We start from the raw sequence: 25325 nt of genomic DNA, 5'->3' as shown, positions 1-25325 counted from the left end.
CTCTGTATGGAATGGAAAAACACATATCATTCCTCACTAAACATCAAACAATAACATCAAGAAATATAAAGCATCAATCATAATAGTAAGACCAAACTCATAAAAAGAATAAATATTTCAAAACAATTTATGAAAAGAACATCCAATGATTACAAACATATAACATTGTTTTTCTAATTTCTCAAACTGATAAAATATTTCAAATTAGCAGACACAGCAAACAACACCCAATAATTCAAATTAAAGCTAAAATAAATCCTCTGCTCTCCATATCTGGGAACTTTTGATTCCAGTCACCCTGAGATTGTCATGGATTAGTAAGGGGTGGTAGATAGTCCCAACTTTCTTCTCTCTCTATCACACATGTTCATTCTCACACAAACTCCCTTATATTCTCTCTCACATACATGCTCACTAGATCACACGCTCTCTCTTGTACATGCTCACTGGTTTACATGCTCACTGTGTCACACACTCACGCTCTTGTTCACACAAATGCTCACTAGCTCAGTTGCTGTCTCTTATACATGCTCCTACACATGTTCACTGACTCGTTCTTGTTCACACATATGCTCACTGGCTCATTCGCTCTCTCTTATACTCACACACATGCGCACTGGCTTACATAGTTCTCTTGCTCAAACATATGCTCATTGACTCACTTGTTCTCTCTTGCTCACAAACATGCTATGGTAACCACAACAAGCCCAACTATATTATGCAATGCAACAATGGAAAAACAGAATTAAAATCACTCCTCACAAAATATCAAGCAATAAAATCAAGAGATATAAGACATCATTCATAGTATTAAAACCATGAAAAGAATGAATATATCAAAACAACCAACAAACATAGGGGGCTCAATATTTAAAGCGCATTTATCCTACTTAGCCGGATAAGTAGGACTTTTGTGGTTAAGTAGCGGCCTCTGAATATGCGCTTATGTTTAGCGGCTGCTGCTTAGCCACATAAGACCCTTATATGGCTAAAATGTTAGCTGCATAAGTTGTGGACAAGCAGCATAACTTATGCAACTAAATAGTAATATTCAGTCTTAGCCACATAAGATTACCAGCTACATTAGATGGTTATAACTGATATGGCTAAGTACAAATATACATGTGTTTATTCAGCAACCTAGTGCTGCCGCCGAATATACGGTATAATTTAGCTGGATAAGTTATTTCCGACCAAGTTACTTAAATGGCCATCTTTCAATACTGGGCCCCTAATGATTTAAAAAGTCACATAAATTTGTTCAAATATTTCGCAAACACCAATAAAATATTAAAAAACTGCAAACACATGAAATAACACCCCAAAAATTTAAAATAACAAAACATTAAATAATTAAAAAATCTCCATCTCTCCATACCATTAAATAAAAAAATATCTGGCATCTTTTGATTTTCCAGAGATTGTTGTGGATTTAGGTGAAGAGGGAAACACAATCTTTAACCTCCTTCTCCTTCACACACATAGACACTTTCTCTCTCATACACATGCAGGCTCTCTCATAAACACATGCAGGCTCTCTCTCTTTCTGATGGATACATGCAGGCTCTTACTCATGTACATATGCAGGTGCTCTCATACAGACATGCAGGCTCTCACTCTCTCATGCACACATGCAGATACTCTCATACAGACATGTACTCTCTCTCATACACATGCAGGCGCTCACACACATGCAGGCACTCACTCTCATGCACATATTCAGGCTCCCATACACACTTGCAACTCTCTCATTATCATACACACATGCGAGCTCTCTCTCTTTCATACACACATGCAGGCGCTCTCTTTCATGCACTTATTCAGGCTCTCTCTCATACACATTTGCAGCCTTTCTCTCTTTCATACACACATGCAGGCTCACTCATGCTCATAATCAGGCTCTTTCTTTCATACACAAATGCAAGCTCACTCTCATGCCCATATTTATTTATTTATTTATTTGCACTTTTATATACCGATATTCATGTAAAAAATTACATATCACTTCGGTTTACAGTAAAACGAGAACAAGCATGTAAGAATGCATTACATCAATCAAGGGAAAATAACTGGGATCAACAGAACCAATAAATAATAGGCTCTTCCAGAGAGCAGGAGATTAAAAGGGACACAGAATCATATTACTAAGAGATTAAACACAGTGTCAAGTTAAAAGGGAAAATAACATGGATTGATCCTCTGACATGGAAGGTTAAACGGCGAGCTAGTCCATTACTAGCAGAGGTAGAGTACTGGAGAGATCTTCTGAGATTAAGGAAAGGCTTGTTCGAATAGCCAGGTTTTGAGTCTTTTTTTGAAGGTAATCGGGCATTGTTCTAGCCGGAGCTCTGGTGGGAGAGCATTCCATTGCGGAGGGCCAGCTGTGGAAAGAGCTCGTTTCCTTAGTGTGGTTTTGGCGGGGGGGGGGGCATAGAGAGTGTCTCTGTAGGCAGATCTCACCGGTCTGGAGGGTAAGTGGGGACGAAGTGGGATATTAAGAACCAGAGGAGTGAGATTGTGAATGGCTTTGTGTAGGACCATTAGGACTTTGTACATAATTCTAAATTTGATTGGGAGCCAATGCAGGTTCCGCAGGATGGGTGTGATATGATCTCTTTTGTTGGGCTTAGTCAGAATCCTGGCTGTGGCGTTCTGCAACATCTGTAGGGGTTTGATAGTGTTTGCTGGGAGACCGAGCAGAAGCGAGTTGCAGTAGTCAATTTTTTAAAAAATGATTGATTGGAGAACTGTACGGTAGTCTTGGAAGTGGATGAGCGGTCTCAGCCGTTTTAGGGTTTGTAATTTAAAAAAGCAATCCTTTGTGGTATTATTGATGAATTATTTTAGGTTCAGTTGATTGTCCATGGTGACTCCGAGGTTTCTTACTTGGGAGGAGAGGGATGGTTGAACGGTGGGAAGATTGTTGGAAACTACATAATTGACATCCTGGGAGACTAGGATTTTATTTATTTATTTATTTATTTAGAGTTTTTATATACCGGCAATCATGAAAACATATCTTGCTGGTTTACATCGAACAGGAGTGCATTATAAACAAAAACTAGAACTGTGGTGTCCGAAAGTACAGTTACATTTAACAAGGGTAGCCGAACTTGGAGAAGGAAGAAGAGAGGAGAGAAAAGAGATGGTTAAACAATATACAATTTAAATATAGTATACAGAATAAATGTTATATACAAGAGGAGTGGTGTTTTAGGAGTCACTGGAATGTGTCATTGGGTTGTGTCCGGAAATGCTTGTTTGAATAACCAAGTCTTAAGTTTTTTCCTAAAAGTTGGGAGGCAGGGCTCCTGTCTGAGGTCTGTAGGAATGGAATTCCACAAAAGAGGGCCAGCTGTGGAGGTGGCGCGATCTCTTATGGTGATGTGTCTGGTCGTTTTCGCTGGGGGAACTTGGAGGGAGCCTCTATAAGCATCTCTAGTAGGTCTGGTAGAATTATGTGTTTGGAGAGGGAATTGAAGATCGAGAGTGGTAAGTTGATGTATAGTTTTGTAGGTGATGGTTATGGCTTTGTACATGATGCGGAAGTAGACTGGTAACCAGTGAAGCTCTTTCAGGACGGGGGATATGTGGTCTCTTTTCCTTGCGCCTGTCAAGATTCGGGCTGCTGAATTTTGAACCATCTGTAGGGGTTTGGAGTATGATGATGGTAGACCTAGCAATAGGGAATTGCAATAGTCTAGTTTTGAAAAAATGACTGCTTGGATGATCGTTCTGAAGTCTTGAGCGTGGAAAAGAGGTCTTATCCTTTTCAGGACCTGAAGTTTATAGAAGCAGTCTTTGGTTGTTTTGTTGATGTGTGCCTTGAAGTTTAGCCGGTTGTCTATTATTACTCCTAGGTCTCTAGCTTGTGTGGTAGGCAGATTGGTAGGAAGAGAACTGTTGGAGGTGTTGTTCTCAGGAGAGATGAGTAGGATTTCAGTCTTAGAGGAATTTAAGATGAGGTGTAGGCTGTTAAGTAGTTGTTTGATTTTTTTGTGGCATGATTCCCAGTAGTCAAGAGTATTAGAGTATGTGTCTTTGATAGGGATGATGATTTGAATATCATCTGCGTATAGGAAAAACTTTAGATTGAGGTCGGTGAGAAGTTGGCAGAGAGGAAGAAGGTAATATTGAATAGAGTCGGAGATAAAGACGAACCTTGTGGGACTCCTATGGCAGAGTTGAATCTTGAGGATTCCTTGTTTTGGAGTTTAACTTTGTAACCTCTATTGTTGAGAAAGGTTTTAAACCAGGAAAGGACGGTGCCGCTGATTCCTATGGATGACAACTGGTTAAGGAGGATAGCGTGGTTGACCGTGTCGAACGCTGCGGACAGGTCCAGCAAGATCAATAGGTATGAATTTCCTTTGTCAAGGCCCAGTAGGATATGGTCTGTCAAAGAGATAAGGAGGGATTCTGTGCCTCGATTTTTCGGAATCCGTGTTGTGGGGCGAAGAGAAGATTGTTGTCTTCGATGTAGTTTGAAAGTTGAGAGTTGACTAGTCCTTTCCATGATCTTGGCGATGAATGGAAGGTTAGCTATGGGGCGGAAGTTGTTAGGGTCCTTCGGATCAAGGTTGGGTTTCTTTAGGAGTGGTGAGATTGAAGCCATTTTGAGATCATCTGGGAAGGATCCTTGGGCTAGAGAGCAGTTAATGATGTTTGTCAATGATGTGGCTATTGTGTCTGGAATAGATAGAAGTAGTTTGGTAGGGATGTGGTCTGCGGGGTGAGACGAAGGTTTCATTCTTCTCAAGATGGCATGAATCTCAGTGGAAGAGACGGGCTCAAAAGTGTTTAGGCTGGAGTTTTTGAAGGTTGGGTGTTGATATAATGGAAAGGCGTCAGCGGTATTGGAAGGCAGTTGAGTTAAAAGATTGTTGATTTTATTTTGGAAAAACTGAGCGAGTTCATCAGCTTTAGACTGTGCCATGTCGCAGGGGATTTCTCGCGGTATGGTTTGAGTGAGGCTGGAGACATAAGCGAAGAGAGCTTTAGCATCAAAGACCAGGTTGTGAATCTTAGATGCAAAATAATCTTTTCAGATTCAGGATTCAGGCTATCTCTCTCTTTCATACATACAAGCAAGCTTACTCTCATGCACATGTTCAGATTTGCTTTCTTTCATTCATACAGGCAAGCTCACCTTGAATACTGTGTACAATTCTGGTCGCCACATGTCAAAAAAGATATAGTTACGATGGAGAAGGTACAGAGAAGGGCAACCAAAATGATAAAGGGGATGGAACAGCTCCCCTATGAGGAAAGGCTGGAGAGGTTAGGGCTGTTCAGCTTGGAGAAGAGACGGCTGAGGGGGGATATGATAGAGGTCTTTAAGATCATGAGAGGTCTTGAAGGAGTAGATGTGAATTGGTTATTTACACTTTCAAATAATAGAAGGACTAGGGGGCACTCCATGAAGTTAGCAAGTAGCACATTTAAGACTAATCAGAGAAAATTATTTTTCACTCAACGCACAATAAAGCTCTGGAATTTGTTGCCAGAGAATGTGATTAGTGCAGTTAGTGTAGCTGGGTTCAAAAAAGGTTTGGACAAGTTCTTAGAGGAGAAGTCCATTAACTGCTATTAATCAAGTTTACTAAGGGAATAGCCACTGCTATTAATTGCATCAGTAGCATGGGATCTTCTTAGTGTTTGGGTAATTGCCAGGTTCTTGTGGCCTGGTTTGGCCTCTGTTGGAAACAGGATGCTGGGCTTGATGGACCCCTGGTCTGACCCAGCATGGCAATTTCTTATGTTCTTATGTTCTTACATGTTCAGACTCGGTCTCTTTCATACACACAAGCAAGCTCACTCTTATGCACATGTTCACGCTCTCTTTCATACACACAAGCAAGCTCACTCTTATGTCCATATTCAGGCTCTCTCTATCATACATACGTGCAGGCTCACTTTCATGCACATGTTCAGGCTTTATCTCTTTCAAACACATGCTGGCGCTTTCTCTCATGCACTTATTCAGGCTCTCTCTCATACATACTTGCAGGCTATCTCTCTTTCATACACACATGCAGACTCACTCTCATGCACATGTTCAGGCTCTCTCTCTCTTTCATACACACATGCAGGCTCACTCTCATGCACATGTTCAGGCTCTCTCTCTCTTTCATACACTCATGCAGGCTCATTCTCATGCACACATTTAGGCTCTCTCTCTTTCATACACACATGCTGGCGCTTTCTGTCATACACACACACACACACACACACACACACCCCTACCTCTCAATTATCCTCCTTTCTTCTGGAGCTGAGCTGAATACCATGTGAACAGTGCGACCGGCCCACCGGGGATGCCTGATCCCCCGACAGGCCAATCCGCCCCTCTTGGCAGCCAATGTCACCTCTTCATGATCCCTACCAAAAAGGCCCCCAATAATCCTAATCACAGTGTTTTGTAATATTTGAAGCAGGTTGCATACACCATATTACAGTAGTCCAGTCTTATTGGTATTAATGTGTGGACTATTATCTTTCAATTCTCAGGGGTCAGATAGGCTCTAAGCTGCCAAATCATATGCAGATAAGGAAATATGGTTTTAACTACCTAGTGATCTGGATATCAAATGAAAGCATTGTATCTAACCAGAGACAATAGCAAGATTCCTCTATTAAGTATGTCTTAAATTTGGGTTCTGTTCCTCCTTTCCCTCCCACAGAGCTTCAGATTTACACATACTGAGTTTGTTTTCCTTCAGCCATTTGCCTAAACCTGTATCGAGTTTTCCTAGATCCCCTAGCCTCACCCCCACCTCTATCTATTAGCAAGAAAATCTGCACATCATCTACAAAAAAGTGACCCTTCAGACCTGCTACCTTTGAAGAAAAATGGCGAGAGGGACGAACCCTGCAATATCAACTCCCATGGCCTAGAATGAAGCTGATTTTTTACCTGCCGGTGAGAGATAGTATGTGTGCACTCGGTGCAAAGAGCTCCTGGCTCTCAGGGAACGAGTCTGATCTCTGGAGGCTAGAATGGCAGACCTGGAGGAGATGAGGCAGACAGAGAGGTACATTGATGAGACCTTCAGGGACATAGTAGCCAAGTCCCAAATCCAGTCTGGCAGCCCCAGTGCTGCCTTGGATCAGAAAGGCAGGAGGAGAACATCACCCTGGTATAGCAGGAAGTGATCCTGTAGCAAGGACCTGCTCTCCAGGTGATGTATTGTCCTCTCGCACTGAGGACAAGTCTCCCAGAGCTACTGCCCAGGAGGGAAAGGGTTAGGCCGGCCATCATAGTTGGTGATTCAATTATTAGGAATGTAGATAGCTGGGTGGCTGGTGGGCATGAGGATCGCCTGGTAACTTGCCTGCCTGGTGCAAAGGTGGCAGACCTCACGCGTCACCTAGATAGGATTTTAGACAGTGCTGGGGAGGAGCCGGCTGTCGTGGTACATGTGGGCACCAACGACATAGGAAAATGTGGGAGGGAGGTTCTGGAAGCCAAATTTTGGATTTTAGGTAGGAAGCTGAAATCCAGAACCTCCAGGGTAGCATTCTCTGAAATGCTTCCTGTTCCATGTGCAGGTCCCCAGAGGCAGGCAGAGCTCCGGAGTCTCAATGCGTGGATGAGATGATGGTGCAGGGAAGAGGGATTCAGCTTTGTAAGGAACTGGGGAAACCTTTGGGGAAGAGGGAGACTTTTCCAAAAGGATGGGCTCCACCTTAACCAGAGTGGAACCAAGCTGCTGGCACTAACTTTCAAAAAGGAGATAGAGCAGCTTGTAAACTAGAAAAAAGGGGAAAGCCGACAGTCGCTCAGCAGCGCATGGTTCGGAGAAGTGTATCCTTGAAGGATATTAATGAAACAGGGCATCCCAACAGAGAGGTTCCATTAAAAGCAAACATAGTCCATGTGCCTATATGTAAAAAATCACCGAAGCTAATGATTCCCAAATTATCCCTAACAACTGAAAAGCAGGTTGTTAATACAAACAAAAAACACACTTTGAAATGTCTGTATGCCAATGCCAGAAGTCTAAGAAGTAAGATGGGAGAGTTAGAGTGCTTAGCAGTAAATGATGACATAGACTTAATTGGCATCTCAGAGACATGGTGGAAGGAGGATAACCAATGGGACAGTGCTATATCAGGGTACAAATTATATTGCAATGATAGGGAAGATCAACTTGGTGGCGGTGTGGCACTCTGGGGTAGATTTTATAAATTTGCGCGAGCGCGTACTTTTGTTCGCACACCAAGCGCGAACAAAAGTACGCTGGATTTTATAAGATACGCGCGTAGCCGCGCGTATCTTATAAAATCCGGGGTCGGCACGCCCAAGGGGGTGCACATTTGTGCAACTTGCGCACGCCGAGCCCAGCGCTCGCTGCCTGTTCCCTCCAAGACCGCTCCGAAATCGGAGCGGCCTCGGAGGGAACTTTCTTTCCACCACCCCCCCCGCACCTTCCCCTCCCTTTCCCTACCTACCCACCCCCCCCGGCCCTATCTAAACCCCCCCTACCTTTGTTGGCAGATTTACGCCTGCTGAAAGCAGGCGTAAATTTGCGCGCACCAGCAGGCTGCTGGTGCGCCATCACCCGACCCGGGGGCTGGTCCGGAGGCCTTGACCACACCCCAGGGCCGGCACCACGCCCCGGCCCCGGCCCCGCCCTGAACCGCCCCTGACCCCGGACACACCCCCTCCCCGCCCCTTTTATGAAGCCCCGGGACTTACGCGCGTTCCAGGGCTGTGCACGCGCCGGCGGCCTATGCAAAATAGGCGCTCCGGCGCACGCAGGGCTTTTAAAATCCGGCCCTTTATGTCCAGGAGGTATAGAGTCCAACAGGTTAAAGATCATACAAGAGACTAAATGCTCAGTAGAATCTATATGGGTAGAAATCCCATGTGTATTGGGTAAGAGTATAGTGATAGGAGTATACTACCGTCCACCTGGACAAAATGGTCTAATACTATGGGCTGGATTTTAAAACCTGCACTTGCGGGGCACATATGTGCGCGCTACCCGACGCGCACAAATGTACGCCCCAACCTTACCCGCCCCCCCCCCAGCCCTACCTAAACCCCCCCCCATACCTTTGTTCTTCAAGTTGCGCCTGCCCGTGGGCCTAGAGGCCCTTTGTAGACCTCTGTCCACGCTCCCACCCTGCCCAGGACTGCCCGCGCCCCGCCCCTTTTTTCAAGCCCCGGGACATATGCCCCTAAACTTTCAAAAGGGAAACTTTGATAAAATGAGGAAAATAGTTAGGAAAAAATTGAAAGGTGCTGCTGCAAAGGTTAAAAGTGTTCAAAAGCATGGACATTGTTTAAAAATACAATCCTAGAGGTGCAGACCATATGTATTCAACACATTATGAAAGGTGGAAGGAAGGCAAAACGATTACCGTCATGGTTAAAAGGTGAGGTGAAAGAGGCTATTTTAGCCAAAAAAACATCCTTCAAAAATTGGAAGAAGGATCCATCTGAAGAAAATAGGATAAAACATAAGCATTGTCAAGTTAAGTGTAAAACATTGATAAGACAGGCGAAGAGAGAATTTGAAATGAAGTTGGCCATAGAGGCAAAACCTCACAATAAAATCTTTTAAAAATATACTCGAAGCAAGAAACCTGTGAGGGAGACGGTTGGACCATTAGATGACCGAGGGGTTAAAGGGGCTCTTAGGGAAGATAAGGCCATTGCAGAAAGACTAAATGAATTCTTTGCTTCTGTGTTTACTAATGAGGATGTTGGGGAGATACCAGTTCCGGAGATGGTTTTCAAAAGTGATGAGTCAGACGAACTGAACGAAATCACTGTGAACCTGGAAGATGTAGTAGGCCAGATTGACAAACTAAAGAGTAGCAAATCACCTGGTCCAGATGGTATGCATCCTAGGGTACTGAAGGAATTAAAAAGTGAAATTTCTGATCTATTAGTTAAAATTTGTAACCTATCATTAAAATCATCCATTGTACCTGAAGACTGGAGGGTGGCCAATGTAACCCCAATATTTAAAAAAGGCTCCAGGGGCGATCCGGGTAACTATAGACCAGTGAGCCTGACTTCAGTGCCGGGAAAAATAGTGGAAACTATTCTAAAGGTCAAAATCGTAGAGCATATAGAAAGACATGGTTTAATGGAAAACAGTCAACATGGATTTACCCAAGGGAAGTCTTGCCTAACAAATTTGCTTCATTTTTTTGACGGGGTTAATAAACATGTGGATAAAGGTGAACTAGTAGATGTAGTGTATTTGGATTTTCAGAAGGTGTTTGACAAAGTCCCTCATGAGAGGCTTCTAAGAAAACTAAAAAGTCATTGGATAGGAGGCGATGTCCTTTCGTGGATTACAAATTGGTTAAAAGACAAGAAACAGAGAGTAGGATTAAATGGTCAATTTTCTCAGTGGAAAAGGGTAAGCAGTGGAGTGCCTCAGGGATCTGTACTTGGACCGGTGCTTTTCAATATATATAAATGATCTGGAAAGGAATACGAAGAGTGAGGTTATCAAATCTGCAGATGATACAAAATTATTCAGAGTAGTTAAACCATAAGCGGATTGTGATACATTACAGGAGGACCTTGCAAGACTGGAAGATTGGGCATTCAAATGGCAGATGAAATTGAATGTGGACAAATGCAAGGTGTTGCATATAGGGAAAAAAAATCCTTGCTGTAGTTACACGATGTTAGGTTCCATATTAGGAGATACCACCCAAGAAAAAGATCTAGGCATCAGAGTGGATAATACTTTAAAATCATCGGTTCAGTGTGCTGCAGCAGTCAAAAAAGCAAACAGAATCTTGGGAATTATTAGGTAGGGAATGGTGAATAAAACGGAAAATGTCATAATGTCTCTGTATCGCTCCATGGTGAGACCACACCTTGAATACTGTGTACATTTGTAGTCGCCGCATCTCAAAAAAGATATAGTTGCGATGGAGAAGGGTACAGAGAAGGGCAACCAAAATGATAAAGGGGATGGAACAGCTCCCCTATGAGGAGAGGCTGAAGAGGTTAGGGCTGTTCAGCTTGGAGAAGAGACGGCTGAGGGGGGATATGATAGAGGTGTTTAAGATCATGAGAGGTCTAGAACGAGTAGATGTGACTCGGTTATTTACTCTTTCGAATAATAGAAGGACTAGGGGGCATTCCATGAAGTTAGCATGTGGCACATTTAAGACTAATGAGAGAAATTTTTTTTTCACTCAACACACAATAAAGCTCTGGAGTTTCTTGCCAGAGGATGTGGTTTACTTAGGGAATAGCCATTGCTATTAATTGCATCAGTAGCTTGGGATCTTCTTGGTGTTTGGGTATTTGCCAGGTTCTTGTGGCCTGGTTTGGCCTCTGTTGGAAACAGGATGCTGGGCTTGATGGACCCTTGGTCTGACCCAGCATGGCAATTTCTTATGTTCTTATGATATCACCTGCTCTTCTCTCTTGCACCACTGCAGCATTCTTCACCATCCCCAATGCCTTTATTCCCTATTGAAAATTCCAGGGGATTTTGCTGTGCATAGCTTGGAAATGATGTAAATATGTTGATACATATCAATAGACTAGTACTAAGAGCCCTTCTCACCCTCAACACGTGCAGCCCTACCAGTGCACCTCACACCTGCCTTCCAGCACTGACAGCCACACACCCAGCTCTTTTACAGTGCACCTCACACCTGCCTTCCAGCACTGACAGCCACACACCCAGCTCTTTTACAGTGAACATAAGAACATAAGAACATAAGAAAATGCCATACTGGGTCAGACCAAGGGTCCATCAAGCCCAGCATCCTGTTTCCAACAGTGGCCAATCCAGGCCATAAGAACCTGGCAAGTACCCAAAAACTAAGTCTATTCCATGTAACCATTGCTAATGGCAGTGGCTATTCTCTAAGTGAACTTAATAGCAGGTAATGGACTTCTCCTCCAAGAACTTATCCAATCCTTTTTTAAACACAGCTATACTAACTGCACGAACCACATTCTCTGGCAACAAATTCCAGAGTTTAATTGTGCGTTGAGTAAAAAAGAACTTTCTCCGATTAGTTTTAAATGTGCCCCATGCTAACTTCATGGAGTGTCCCCTAGTCCTTCTACTATCCGAAAGAGTAAATAACCGATTCACATCTACCCGTTCTAGACCTCTCATGATTTTAAACACCTCTATCATATCCCCCCTCAGTCGTCTCTTCTCCAAGCTGAAAAGTCCTAACCTCTTTAGTCTTTCCTCATAGGGGAGTTTGTTCCATTCCCCTTATCATTTTGGTAGCCCTTCTCTGTACCTTCTCCATCGCAATTATATCTTTTTTGAGATGCGGCGACCAGAATTGTACACAGTATTCAAGGTGCGGTCTCACCATGGAGCGATACAGAGGCATTATGACATTTTCCGTTTTATTCATCATTCCTTTTCTAATAATTCCCAACATTCTGTTTTCTTTTTTGACTGCCGCAGCACACTGAACCGACGATTTCAATGTGTTATCCACTATGACACCTAGATCTCTTTCTTGGGTTGTAGCACCTAATATGGAACCCAACATCGTGTAATTATAGCATGGGTTATTTTTCCCTATATGCATCACCTTGCACTTATCCACATTAAATTTCATCTGCCATTTGGATGCCCAATTTTCCAGTCTCACAAGGTCTTCCTGCAATTTATCACAATCTGCTTGTGATTTAACTATTCTGCACAATTTTGTGTCATCTGCAAATTTGATTATCTCACTCGTCGTATTTCTTTCCAGATCATTTATAAATATATTGAATAGTAAGGGTCCCAACACAGAACCCTGAGGCACTCCACTGTCCACTCCCTTCCACTGAGAAAATTGCCCATTTAATCCTACTCTCTGTTTCCTGTCTTTTAGCCAGTTTGCAATCCACGAAAGACATCGCCACCTATCCCATGACTTTTTACTTTTCCTAGAAGCCTCTCATGAGGAACTTTGTCAAACGCCTTCTGAAAATCCAAGTATACTATATCTACCGGTTCACCTTTATCCACATGTTTATTAACTCCTTCAAAAAAGTGAAGCAGATTTGTGAGGCAAGACTTGCCCTGGGTAAAGCCATGCTGACTTTGTTCCATTAAACCATGTCTTTCTATATGTTCTGTGATTTTGATGTTTAGAACACTTTCCACCTCACTCCTGCCTTCCAGCACTGACAGCCACACACCCAGCTCTTTTACAGTGCACCTCACTCCTGCCTTCCAGCACTGACAGCCACACACCCAGCTCTTTACAGTGCACCTCACACCTGCCTTCCAGCACTGACAGCCACACACCCAGCTCTTTTACAGTGCACCTCACTCCTGCCTTCCAGCACTGACAGCCACACACCCAGCTCTTTTACAGTGCACCTCACTCCTGCCTTCCAGCACTGACAGCCACACACCCAGCTCTTTTACAGTGCACCTCACTCCTGCCTTCCAGCATTGACAGCCACACACCCAGCTCTTTTACAGTGCACCTCACTCCTGCCTTCCAGCACTGACAGCCACACACCCAGCTCTTTTACAGTGCACCTCACTCCTGCCTTCCAGTACTGACAGTCACACACCCAGCTCTTTTACAGTGCACCTCACTCCTGCCTTCCAGCAGTGACAGCCACACACCCAGCTCTTTTACAGTGCACCTCACTCCTGCCTTCCAGCACTGACAGCCACACACCCAGCTCTTTTACAGTGCACCTCACTCCTGCCTTCCAGCACTGACAGCCACACACCCAGCTCTTTTACAGTGCACCTCACTCCTGCCTTCCATCACTGACAGTCACACACCCAGCTCTTTTACAGTACATCTCACTCCTGCCTTCCAGCATTGACTGCCACACACCCAGCTCTTTTACAGTGCACCTCACTCCTGCCTTCCAGCACTGACAGCCACACACCCAGCTCTTTTACAGTGCACCTCACTCCTGCCTTCCAGCACTGACTGCCACACACCCAGCTCTTTTACAGTGCACCTCACTCCTGCCCTGAAATACCCCTTGCTATCCCAATACACAGCTCTGTTGCTGCACCTCTTTTTCTTGCAGTAGGTAACTGCTTTTCCACTTTGCTGAGGTTTCTGACCTCTTTCTCTGCAATATTTAAAATTAGTTTCCACTCTTGGTACTTTCATATCTTTCTCTGAAGAAAATATGAGGCTGCAATTTTCAATCCACAGAAAAAAATGTATATTTTTACTGTGGATTATTTCTTAATGGCTTATATTAGAGAAAATCTCGCAAAGAATTCAGGCCTGCTTGGGGCTTAGGCTTGGTTGCTGGGGAATACTGATACAGAAAACTAAACAGGGGCTGTGGAAAGGAGCACACACAGCTGAAAGGGCATTTCTACGAGTCAGGAGCATAAAAACTGCACCAAATGTCTAATATTCTAACTTTAACCCTGTTCTTGACATCCTGTTCCCAAAATGAAACCAATTTGGGTGTCTGAAATGATGGGGAGCATATAGGAGCAGATTTTAAAAGCCTTACGCACATAAACCCAACTGGATTTACACATGTAGGGGGGGGGTTACACGCACTGGGCCTATTTTCAAAAGCCCGGCAGTGCGCATAAACCCCCGGGATGTGTGTAAGACCCGGGGCTTTTCTGAATGGGCGGGCAGGGGGCGGGGCGGCCGGTCGGGGGAGGCAGAGCGGTCCGGGGGTGGGGCAGGAGGCGTGGCCAGGGACTCCTGTGCCGGGGGATCGTGCGCCAGCAATTGGCCGGTGGGCATAAGTTACGCCTGCCTCTGGTCTCCCCGAGGGCTCGGCACGTGCAAGGTGCACTAGTGTGCACCCCCTTGTGCGTGCCGACCCCGGATTTTATAACATGCACGGCTGCGCACGCATGATATAAAATCAGGCGTACATTTGTGTGCAGCGGGTAGCGCGCACAAATGTACCCCACGCGTGTGAGGTTTAAAATCTGCCCCATAGTGCATCAACTGTTTTTTATCATAAGAACATAAGATTTGTCATATTGGGTCAGACCAAAGGTCTATCAAGCCCAGTATCCTGCTTCCAACAGTGGCCAAGGCAGGTCACAAGTGCCTGGCAGTATCCAAAAGTTTGATAGATTCTAAGCTGCTCATCCCAGGGAGAAGCAGTGGATTTCCCCAAGTCCACCTTAATAATGGTTTATGGACTTTTCTCCCAGGAACTTGTCCAAACCTTTTTAATTCCAGTTGCATTGATATTTTTTTACCACATCCTCCAGCACTGAATTCCAGAGTTTAATTATGTGTTAAGCGGAGGAACCGCGGAATCCAGAAGCTGGCCAAGCTGCTCCACTGCCGAAGTGAGAGACTCCAGCACTTTCTGCTGCTCGAGGATCTTCTGGGCGAGACTCAGAATGGCCTGCAAGGCGGAGGCCTCTGCCGGGTCCATGGACTTGGCAATCTGTTACTGACCATGAGGTAGACTGTGGACCCTTGGTCTGAGCTGATATTGTCACTACCCGAGAGGGGTCACCAACGTCAGAAGGCGAGGCCGGAGGAGACAATACCAGCTCAGGAGAAGGCGAGGCCGGAGGAGAGCAGGGGCCAGCTGGAGCTTCGCCACTACCAGCCCTCGTTCCCCACAGGTTGAGCCCTTGGGTACCGGAGCCGGCTGGTCTTAGGTGGCCCCTGCGGAGATGACTTGGTACGGCCAGGCAAAGCCGAGGGTCAGAAGGCCGGTGTCGAGCAAGCAATGTGGAGTCCAGTCCGAGGATCAGAGGCAGGCGGCAAGCAGGAAACATGGAGTCCAGTCCGATTGTCAGAGGCAGGCGGCAAGTAAGAAATGTGAAGTATGGTCCAAAGGTCAGAGGCAGGCAAAAAGCAAGAAACGTGAAGTCTGGACCGAGGGTCAGAAGCAGGCAGCAAGCAGGCAAGGTGGAGTCCGGTCCGAGGATCAGAAGCCAGGGATATCCATCCGAAGAGATAAGGCACAGGGAACTGGAGTAGGAGCTGGAAGGACGGAGAGGTTACCGGAGGGCTGGAGCAGGAGTCAGTAGGGTAGAGCAGGAATCAGAGGGCTGAAGCAGGAGTCAGGAACAAGGTCACAGGAGCAGGTACTTCAACGGTGGCACACAGGATCCCACGAGGAGTACAGCACAAGGAGACTCATTGCCAAGTCATCTATGGGGAAGCCGGAAGGGCCTTAAATAGACCAGGACCGATGATGTAATCCCCCGGAGCCGGCATTGGTTTCCCGCCGTTGGCCCTTTAAACTGTGGCAGGAGCCACGCACATTCCGCACACTAGTGAAGCAGGAGAGGCCCCGGCAGTGAGGAAAGTGGACAGAGCCGGAGAGGAAGGCCGACCCGCAGCAGCCAGGGACCTGGCAGCCGGCGCCATGTTAGGGAGGTGTTGGAGGGGTAAGTAGGAGACTGGTGAATAAAATGAGAAGCTTAGGAGTGAGTGCCGAGGTGGTGGCCTGGATTGCAAACTGGTTGACGGACAGAAGACAATGTGTGATGGTAAATGGAACTCTCTCTGAAGAGAGAGCGGTTTTAAGCGGTGTACCGCAGGGATCGGTGTTGGGACCGGTCCTTTTCAATATCTTTGTGAGCGACATTGCGGAAGGGATAGAAGGTAAGGTATGTCTTTTTGCGGATGACACTAAGATCTGCAACAGAGTGGACACGCCGGAAGGAGTGGAGAGAATGAGACGGGATTTAAGGAAGATGGAAGAGTGGTCGAAGACATGGCAGCTGACATTCAATGCCAAGAAGTGCAAAGTCATGCATATGGGGAGTGGAAATCCGAATGAACTGTATTCGATGGGGGGAGAAAGGCTGATGTGCACGGAGCAGGAGAGAGACCTTGGGGTGATGGTGTCTAATGATCTGAAGTCGGCGAAACAATGTGACAAGGCGATAGCTAAAGCCAGAAGAATGCTGGGCTGCATAGAGAGAGGAATATCGAGTAAGAAAAGGGAAGTGATTATCCCCTTGTACAGGTCCTTGGTGAGACCTCACCTGGAGTATTGTGTTCAGTTCTGGAGACCGTATCTCCGAAGAGACAGAGACAAGATGGAGGCGGTCCAGAGAAGGGTGACCAAAAAGGTGGAAGGTCTTCATCAAATGACTTATGAGGAGAGATTGAAGAATCTAAATATGTACACCCTGGAGGAAAGGAGGAGCAGAGGTGATATGATACAGACTTTCAGATACTTGAAAGGTTTTAATGATCCAAAGACAACGACAAACCTTTTCCGTAGGAAAAAAATCAGCAGAACCAGGGGTCACGATTTGAAGCTCCAGGGAGGAAGATTCAGAACCAATGTCAGGAAGTATTTCTTCACGGAGAGGGTGGTGGATGCCTGGAATGCCCTTCCGAAGGAAGTGGGGAAGACCAGAACTGTGAAGGACTTCAAAGGGGCGTGGGATAAACACTGTGGATCCATAAAATCAAGAGGCCGTCAATAAAGAGTGGGTGGCTCGCCAGAATGACGGCTACTGCCTGGAGATAATACCCTTATTCAATAAACATACACATGGTTACTGTGACTCCAACATCGCTCTAAGCTACAACAGCAAGAGGAAATGTGGAAAAAAGGATTCGCACTCACAAAGTGGGGAGTAGCTGGCTTGTTACGGCGGTTACTACCCCAAACCAAATAAGCCTGATACTTCACTTTCAATGCATATCCAGCATAGCTCTCTGCTTCAACGGCAGGGGAGAAGAAAAACTGATACTTCACGCATATCCAGCATAGCTCTCTGCTTCAACGACAGGGGAGAAGAAGAAAAACTGATACTTCACGCATATCCAGCATAGCTCTCTGCTTCAACGACAGGGGAGAAGAAGAAAAACTGATACTTCACACATATCCAGCATAGCTCTCTGCTTCAACGGCAGGGGAGAAGAAAAACTGATACTTCACGCATATCCAGCATAGCTCCCTGCTTCAACGGCAGGGGAGAAGAAAAACTGATACTTCACGCATATCGGGGTAGATTTTAAAAGAAGCGCGATCAGCCTACTTTTGCTTGCGCATCAGACTCAAGCAAAAGTACGCTGGATTTTAGTAGATACGCGCGGAGCCGCGCGTATCCACTAAAATCCTGGATCGGCGCGCGCAAGGCTATCGATTTTGTATAGCCTGCGCGCGCCGAGCCGCGCTGCCTCCCCCCCTTCCCTCCAAGGCCGCTCCGAAATCGGAGCGGCCTCGGAGGGGAACTTTCCTTTGCCCTCCCCTCACCTTACCCTCCCTTCCCCTACCTAACCCACCCACCCGGCCCTGTCTACAACCCCCCCCTTACCTTTGTCGGGGGATTTACGCCTCCCGGAGGGAGACGTAAATCCCCGCGCGCCAGCGGGCCTGCTACACGCCGGGCCGCGACCTGGGGGCGGGTACGGAGGGCGCGGCCACGCCCCCGGGCCGTAGCCACGCCCCGTACCCGCCCCCAAAACGCTGCCGACACGCCCCCGCAACGCCGCGCGCTCCGGCCCCGCCCCCCGACACGCCCCCCTCCGAGAACCCCGGGACGTACGCGAGTCCCGGGGCTCTGCGCGCGCCGGGAGGCCTATGTAAAATAGGCTTCCCGGCGCGCAGGGCCCTGCTCGCGTAAATCCGCCCGGTTTTGGGCGGATTTACGCGAGCAGGGCTCTGAAAATCCGCCCCATCCAGCATAGCTCTCTGCTTCAACGGCAGGGGAGAAGAAAAACTGATACTTCACGCATATCCAGCATAGCTCTCTGCTTCAACGGCAGGGGAGAAGAAAAACTGATACTTCACGCATATCCAGCATAGCTCTCTGCTTCAACGGCAGGGGAGAAGAAAAAAGGATTCGCACTCACAAAGCGGGGAGTAGCTGGCTTGTTACGGCGGTTACTACCCCAAACCAAATAAGCCTGATATTTCACTTTCAATGCATATCCTGCTTCAACGGCAGGGGAGAAGAAAAACTGATACTTCACGCATATCCAGCATAGCTCTCTGCTTCAACGACAGGGGAGAAGAAGAAAAACTGATACTTCACACATATCCAGCATAGCTCTCTGCTTCAACGGCAGGGGAGAAGAAAAACTGATACTTCACGCATATCCAGCATAGCTCCCTGCTTCAACGGCAGGGGAGAAGAAAAACAACCAATAAGGGCTGAATAACACAGTCTGGGTAAAACAAATAAGCATGGGTGTAGCTTGCTTATTGCGGCGGTTACTTCCCCTACTACCCATAACTAATCAAGCTTGATATTTCACTTGGTTGCAGCTCCATCACTGCTCTCTACATTAATGGTGGGGGTGGAAGGGAAATAGAACCAAAGAGCTAAGAGAAACAGATAAGTATGAGAAAAAAAATGTGAAGCTTGCTGGGCAGACTGGATGGGCCGTTTGGTCTTCTTCTGCCGTCATTTCTATGTTTCTATAAGTCGGCCGCCGGGCTCCACAGCCGGCGAATGCAACACTGTTGGTCTTCCCCCATCTTCTAGTTTAAAAGCTGCTCTATCTCCTTTTATTTTATTTATTTATTTATTTATAAAGTTTATATTCGACAACTTTCATAAAATAAGTTCAGTGCTAAAGATTAGTGCTAGAGCCTGGTTCTAAACATAAAGGTTAAGGTTAACCCATTTCACCGGCATAAGCTCTCCCAGCCCCAGAATCTGTCCCAGTTCCTATCAAACCTAAAACCCTCTTCCCTATCCATGCATTGAGATTCTGAAGCTCAGCCTACTTAATGTGGAACAGAAAGCATTTCTGAGAATGCAGCCTTGGAGTTCTGGATTTCAATTTCCTACCAGAGAGTCTAAATCTAGCCCCCAGAACCTCCCCGCTGGCTCCTCACCAACATTTTCTAAAATCTTTTCTAGGTGAGGTCTGCTGCATTTGCAGCAGGCAGGGAAGTTACCAAGCGATCCTCATGCCCACCAGCCTCATTTGTAATGATCGAATCACCCACTACAACCCTTACTTCCTGGTCACAGACCCCTGCAGACACATCCTCTAGAGCTCTGTGCCAGAGGATGAAGCATTAAGTGGAGGTCAGGTCCTAGCTACAGGATCACTTCCTGCCACACCAAGGTGATGCTCTTCCACAGGTGACCTTGCTCCTCCAAAGTAGCCCAAGGGCTGCTGGACTGCTCTACTATGTCCCTGAGAGTTTCCTCAGCTCCTGCAAGTCAGAGATTGTCTGAAAGCCAGGAGCTGTTTGCTCTGCGTGCACACATACAACCTCTCACCGACAGGTGGATAATCATGCATGTGGCACTGTCTCACTGCTATCTATATCTCAATTTGTCAAGCTGATAAAGTTTAAGAGCTGGAAAGGAGTACGAATATTTCAATTTAAGGATTGCTAAATTTGATTAGGATTTTTAAATTTATGTATTAGGTGACTTTTAAAAGTCTATGGTTTTTAAATTTGGTAACTGGTTGATCAATATTAGTGAATTACCAATAGCAGGAGTAAAACTGGTCAATCAGCCCGCAGAAGCGGATGAGAGCTGAAGGACAGTGGGTCAGAGGAACCGCTTCTAAAGTCTTACGTTGCAGTTTCCAAATCTTTACATTCAAGTTCAGATAAGTGCAGAATTCATTCCGTTTCAGATAACTTTTCAGAATGATTAAAATAAAAGGGGGAAGAAAAGAATTGAAAAGCATTACAAAATAATAATAGTAAACTACAGGGAGTAGAAAACACGGGACATGTCTCAGATAACTTTTAAAGAGGTTTTGAATAAGGGCTAGGGTGAGCTGTGATGTGAAATGGTTTTTCAACCCATTATTGAGGTTCCCAACGTGTGTCCCAGAGGTCTCTCTCTCTCTCTGCCTGCCTCTCACTCTGTCTCTCTATCTGTCTCTCCCAGCACATCCCTCATTCTCTGCTTTTATTCTTTTTTTCCCGTGCTCTCTCCTGGCTCTCTCCCCTCATGTTTCTCTCACATTCTGCTTCCCTCTTTTCCTGTCTCTCTCTCTCTCATACTCTTTCTTGCTTTCACTCTCTCTTACCCTTGTGCCAGTCTCTCTTGCTCTGTCTGCTACAACTCACCTTGTCTGCTCCTGTTCTTTCTTGCTCTCTCCGTGTCTCCACTTTAATAGAATTTACCAGTTACTCACTTTTTATTAAATAAAGAAGACAGAGCAGCTGATCTCTGCAAATAAAACAGACTGGAGGGGGTGGGAGTGGGGAGGATGACAGAGAGAAAAGTAACCCAGTAAAACCCAGCCTGTGTTATCTTACAGTGCGAGCCCTGTCCTGAGAGCCCACTGCCTATGCCCACTGCCCGTGCTCCAGCTGCCACTTTGCTAACGGTTTCCCCAGGCATGCAGGACAGAAGAGGAGGCAGGCAACACTCACCCTGCACTGGAAACCGTTTTCTTCCTGCTGGGGTGCTGCTGGCCACCAAAGAATCCTCTGTCCCAGTTGCTTTTCCCCCGGTTTGGAGGGTGAAGGGGGTGTGCTGGGTGCCTGCTGGCTCCAGCTGTCAAACAGTGGTTCTGCTCTCTGAGGGGCGGGTCTGGGTGCTGCAGGATATTTAAACAAGTCCTTGTTTACTGTACAGGTTCTCCCCTCCCTCTCTGGCTGTGCAGGGCAGCTGTGCTGTAACTTGGCCCTTTTTTGGGTCTCTTCCATCCCAGGCCTGAAAGGAGGGTCAGAAAGGGAGCAGGGGTGGGGAGGAGGGGCTGGGAGAGATTTCACAGTCCCGGCTATCAGTCAGGATATGCAGCTGCCTCAGAGCCCAGGATGAGGAAGAAATTAAAGTTAGCATGTAAATTCCAAACGTTTAATTTCGTTTGAGCAGACATCACAATGGTGTGCAATAAAGTAATATAGGTACAATACAAATACAATAAAATAGACAAATAAACAGAGTAGTAATCCCACCTCGTACTCTTTATTAGAACTAAAAAACTAAACATAATAAAATCTACCAATGCAAAACAGATATCACCTCATATAATTATTATTGCTTTTGTTAACCATTATTTCCATGCATTCACTTCATCCAGGATCGATTAAAAAAGCAAATTGTTTCAGCTTAATATCAATCTGCTTTCCTGCAGTCTTCAGAGCTGAAGGAACATTATGAACAATTCACCACAGCTTACCAAATCCAGATTCTTACGATGGGAATGTGCCAAGCCCAGAGCATTGCCAGGATGATACCATTATCCTATGCCAAAGTCCGATTGCTTCAATAAGACCTCACTTTCCTACAGCAGCTCGGCAGTAGTGCCTTTCCCAAGTCTACTTGCCTAATAACTTGCCTTGAATACTGTGTACAATTATGGTCGCCGCATCTCAAAAAAGATATAATTGCGATGGAGAAGGTACAGAGAAGGGCTACCAAAATGATAAGGGGAATGGAACAGTTCCCCTATGAGGAAAGACTAAAGAGGTTAGGACTTTTCAGCTTGGAGAAGAGACGGCTGAGGGGGATATGATAGAGATGTTTAAAATCATGAGAGGTCTAGAACGGGTAGATGTGAATCGGTTATTTACACTTTCGGATAGTAGAAAGACTAGGGAGCACTCCATGAAGTTAGCATGGGGCACATTTAAAACTAATCAGAGAAAGTTCTTTTTTACTCAACGCACAATTAAACTCTGGAATTTGTTGCCAGAGGATGTGGTTAGTGCAGTTAGTATAGCTGTGTTTAAAAAAGGATTGGATAAGTTCTTGGAGGAGAAGTCCATTACCTGCTATTAAATTCACTTAACGGGTGGATACAGTAAGGCCGCGTTAGAAAGAGTGCGGCAGTGCCGGGCGCACCCTCGTTTGCCCCACGCACTGTTCTGATCACATACCGCTCGATACTCTGTTTAAATGGCATGCAAATGCAAGCCGCATCTGCGAAGCGTTAGGCGAAGCGTTAGGCCCGCGCAACCCATTTTACTGTATAGGCGCTTAATACAGCGCCTATACAGTATCCTGGGTGCGCTGGTACCTGTCATTTCAAATGACAGGCACCAGGAAGTGGATCCCAACTTTAACCCATGAAAACCTAAAAACCGAAAATCCCCTCCTCCCGAAGCGGCTCGACATGTGCCAACTTACCTTTTGTTGCTTTTCAGCCCCTTCCCTTCTCTGCCGCCCTCCGGAGGGGGCAGCCAGTGGCGAAAACGGCTCGCAGCGGTCCCCCCCGCGCCAATTCATTGAGGACATTTTTCATAGGCACAGAATGGGAGAGCGTCCTGTTTGGCTAAGGCTGCTGTTTTTTAATTATTCCACTGGTCCCAGTCTTAGTTTTACATACCCCGAGAAACCTAGGCACGCTCAAGCTAAGGTGATCAGAATGTTCCTGCTTTGCTCGGAGATATTCAAATCAAAAGTCACGGCGCGAGTGAAGCGAAGCGGACTTTCATTGGCCTGAGCGCCCGTCAATTTAGGCGCACATGGACGGGCGCGCGTGATGTCACGGCGTGCGTCACGCGCGCCCGTCCATGTGCCCCCGAATTTGACGGGCGCTACGGCCAATGAAAGTACGCTTCGCTTCACTCGCGCCGTGACTGGAGAGGGCACAGAACAGTGGGCTATCACCCGACTTGACAATTTGATGAGGGCCGAGCCAGGAGAACCGGGACCTGCGCAGGGGTCAACACTGCAAGCCGCGTTCACCGCCGGCTGCCCCCTCCGGAGGACGGCAGAGAAGGGAAGGAGCTGAAAGCAACAAAAAGTAAGAAAACAAAAAGTAATGTCGAGTCGCTTCGGGGAGGGGATTTTAGGTTTTTAGAGGTTTCCTTTTGGGGGAAAGTTTGCCGTCTACCATTACCCCTACCTCTAACACAGGGGTAAGGGGAGGCGGTAAGTTAGCAGGTTAAACGCGTGGCAAAACGCCAGGGTAAAATAGCGATAGTCGGGGCGTGCGTTACTGTATGGGAGGGAATAGCTAATTCGATCGTTTACATTTAATATACATGCCGCGGGCGGAAGGGGTTACCCGGTGATTTAAAGAGGCGGTAAGGATGGGTTAAAGGGGATAGTGTATCGCAGGAAGTGCTAACGCGGCCGGAAAGTGAGTAGAAAGCGGGTTAGGAGCGGGGTAACCGCGGCCCCACTTTACTGTATCGGCCTGTTAGAGAATAGCCACTGCCATTAGCAATGGTTACATGGAATAGACTTAGTTTTTGGGTAATTGCCAGGTTCTTGTGGCTTGGATTGGCCACTGTTGGAAACAGGATGCTGGGCTTGATGGACCCTTGGTCTGACCCAGTATGGCATTTTCTTATGTTCTTCTTATGTTCTTAACGTTTTATGGACGTTTCCTCCTGGAACTTGTCTAAACCCCCTTGTAAATCCTGCTATCCTAGCAGCCTGCATCACATCCTTGGGCAACAGATTCCACAGCTCACTTGTGCATTGCACCACAAAAAAATATTTTCTCCAATTACTTTTAAATCTGCTGTCTATTAACTTCATGGAGTGTGTGCTAGTTCAGTGTTTTTCAAATGTTTTGATGCCAAGGACTGGTTGGCTGATGACCTGGACTGACATGGACAAGCTGACTGATAAGAGTCAGTGGGGGAGGAGCAGTTCTCTCCTGTGGACAAACAGCATGGAGGTCTCTCTCTGGCTAATGTGGCAGATGGTGGGAATATACACCCCCCATTTCAGGAGCCACCCCTTTATTGTTCTAATTGCAAGAATTACAAAGGAGCACGCTTCTTGCATCCTGAGCAGGGGAGGAAAAAAGGATCAGTGTAGGTAGGAGCTAGAAATGCATTGCTGGCAGTTGACGTAGATGCTATCCCCCCTTTCATGGCTGCATAGCCACCATCCCACTGGATTTTTTGTTTATTTACAGAGCTGGAAGGTTCAGGTTTAGTCTGGTTCTAGCAGTCTGACCCCGCATCCGGGTGCAGAGCAGAGTGCAGCGCTGTGGTGCCTGCAGGGAAGCCGCTGCCAGGACATTTTGTGGCTGCCGGTGACTGGGAGGGAGCGGCCACTGCAGCATGGGTCTGCTTCCCCCTAAAACGTCTGACACTCTGCAACCAGCAAAAATGCTCCCAAACCATAGACCAGGGGTTGAGAAACACAGCCAGAGCCATAAATAACTGATTCTAATCTCCCTGTCCCACCCCACTAATGATTTTATAAACCTCTCTCACATCCCTTCTCAGTCGCCTCTTCTCCAAGCAAAGACCCTCACCTGTTTTGCCTTTCTTCATAAGAGAATTGTCCCATTCCTTTATCATTTTTGTTGGCTTCCTCTGCACCTTTCCTGGTTCTACTTTATCCATTTGTAGATGGAGCGAGCAGATATGAGTGTGCTCACCCCATATTAACATCCTCAGTTTTGTTCTCCATTCCTTTCCACATCATTCTCTTTGCTTTTTTGTGAGCTGAGCATTTCAATGAATTGTCCACAATGACTCCAAGATCTTTTTCCTAGGTGATGACTCCCAGCATTAACAATCTGCTTTCATT

At 46.3% G+C, this 25325-nt stretch overlaps 1 protein-coding gene across 2 annotated transcripts in view; it reads right to left on the bottom strand.

The window, feature by feature from the left end:
- The window catches only part of LOC115075692 (phospholemman-like), a 95217-nt gene extending 73698 nt beyond the window's left edge, over positions 1–21519 (bottom strand). The window contains exon 1 of one of the 2 annotated variants that reach the window (XR_003852577.1): positions 21254–21519. The gene's annotated coding sequence lies outside the window, so the exon portion shown is untranslated. Of the gene's footprint in view, positions 1–20944; positions 21212–21253 lie in introns of those variants that run through there. The other variant, XR_003852578.1, reaches the window with a different exon arrangement.
- Between the last annotated feature and the right edge of the window lie 3806 nt (positions 21520–25325).

The sequence above is a fragment of the Rhinatrema bivittatum genome, chromosome 14 (assembly GCF_901001135.1).
Source record: "Rhinatrema bivittatum chromosome 14, aRhiBiv1.1, whole genome shotgun sequence".
Classification (NCBI taxonomy): Eukaryota; Metazoa; Chordata; class Amphibia; order Gymnophiona; family Rhinatrematidae; genus Rhinatrema; species Rhinatrema bivittatum.
This window is presented reverse-complemented; position numbering and strand designations above follow the sequence as displayed.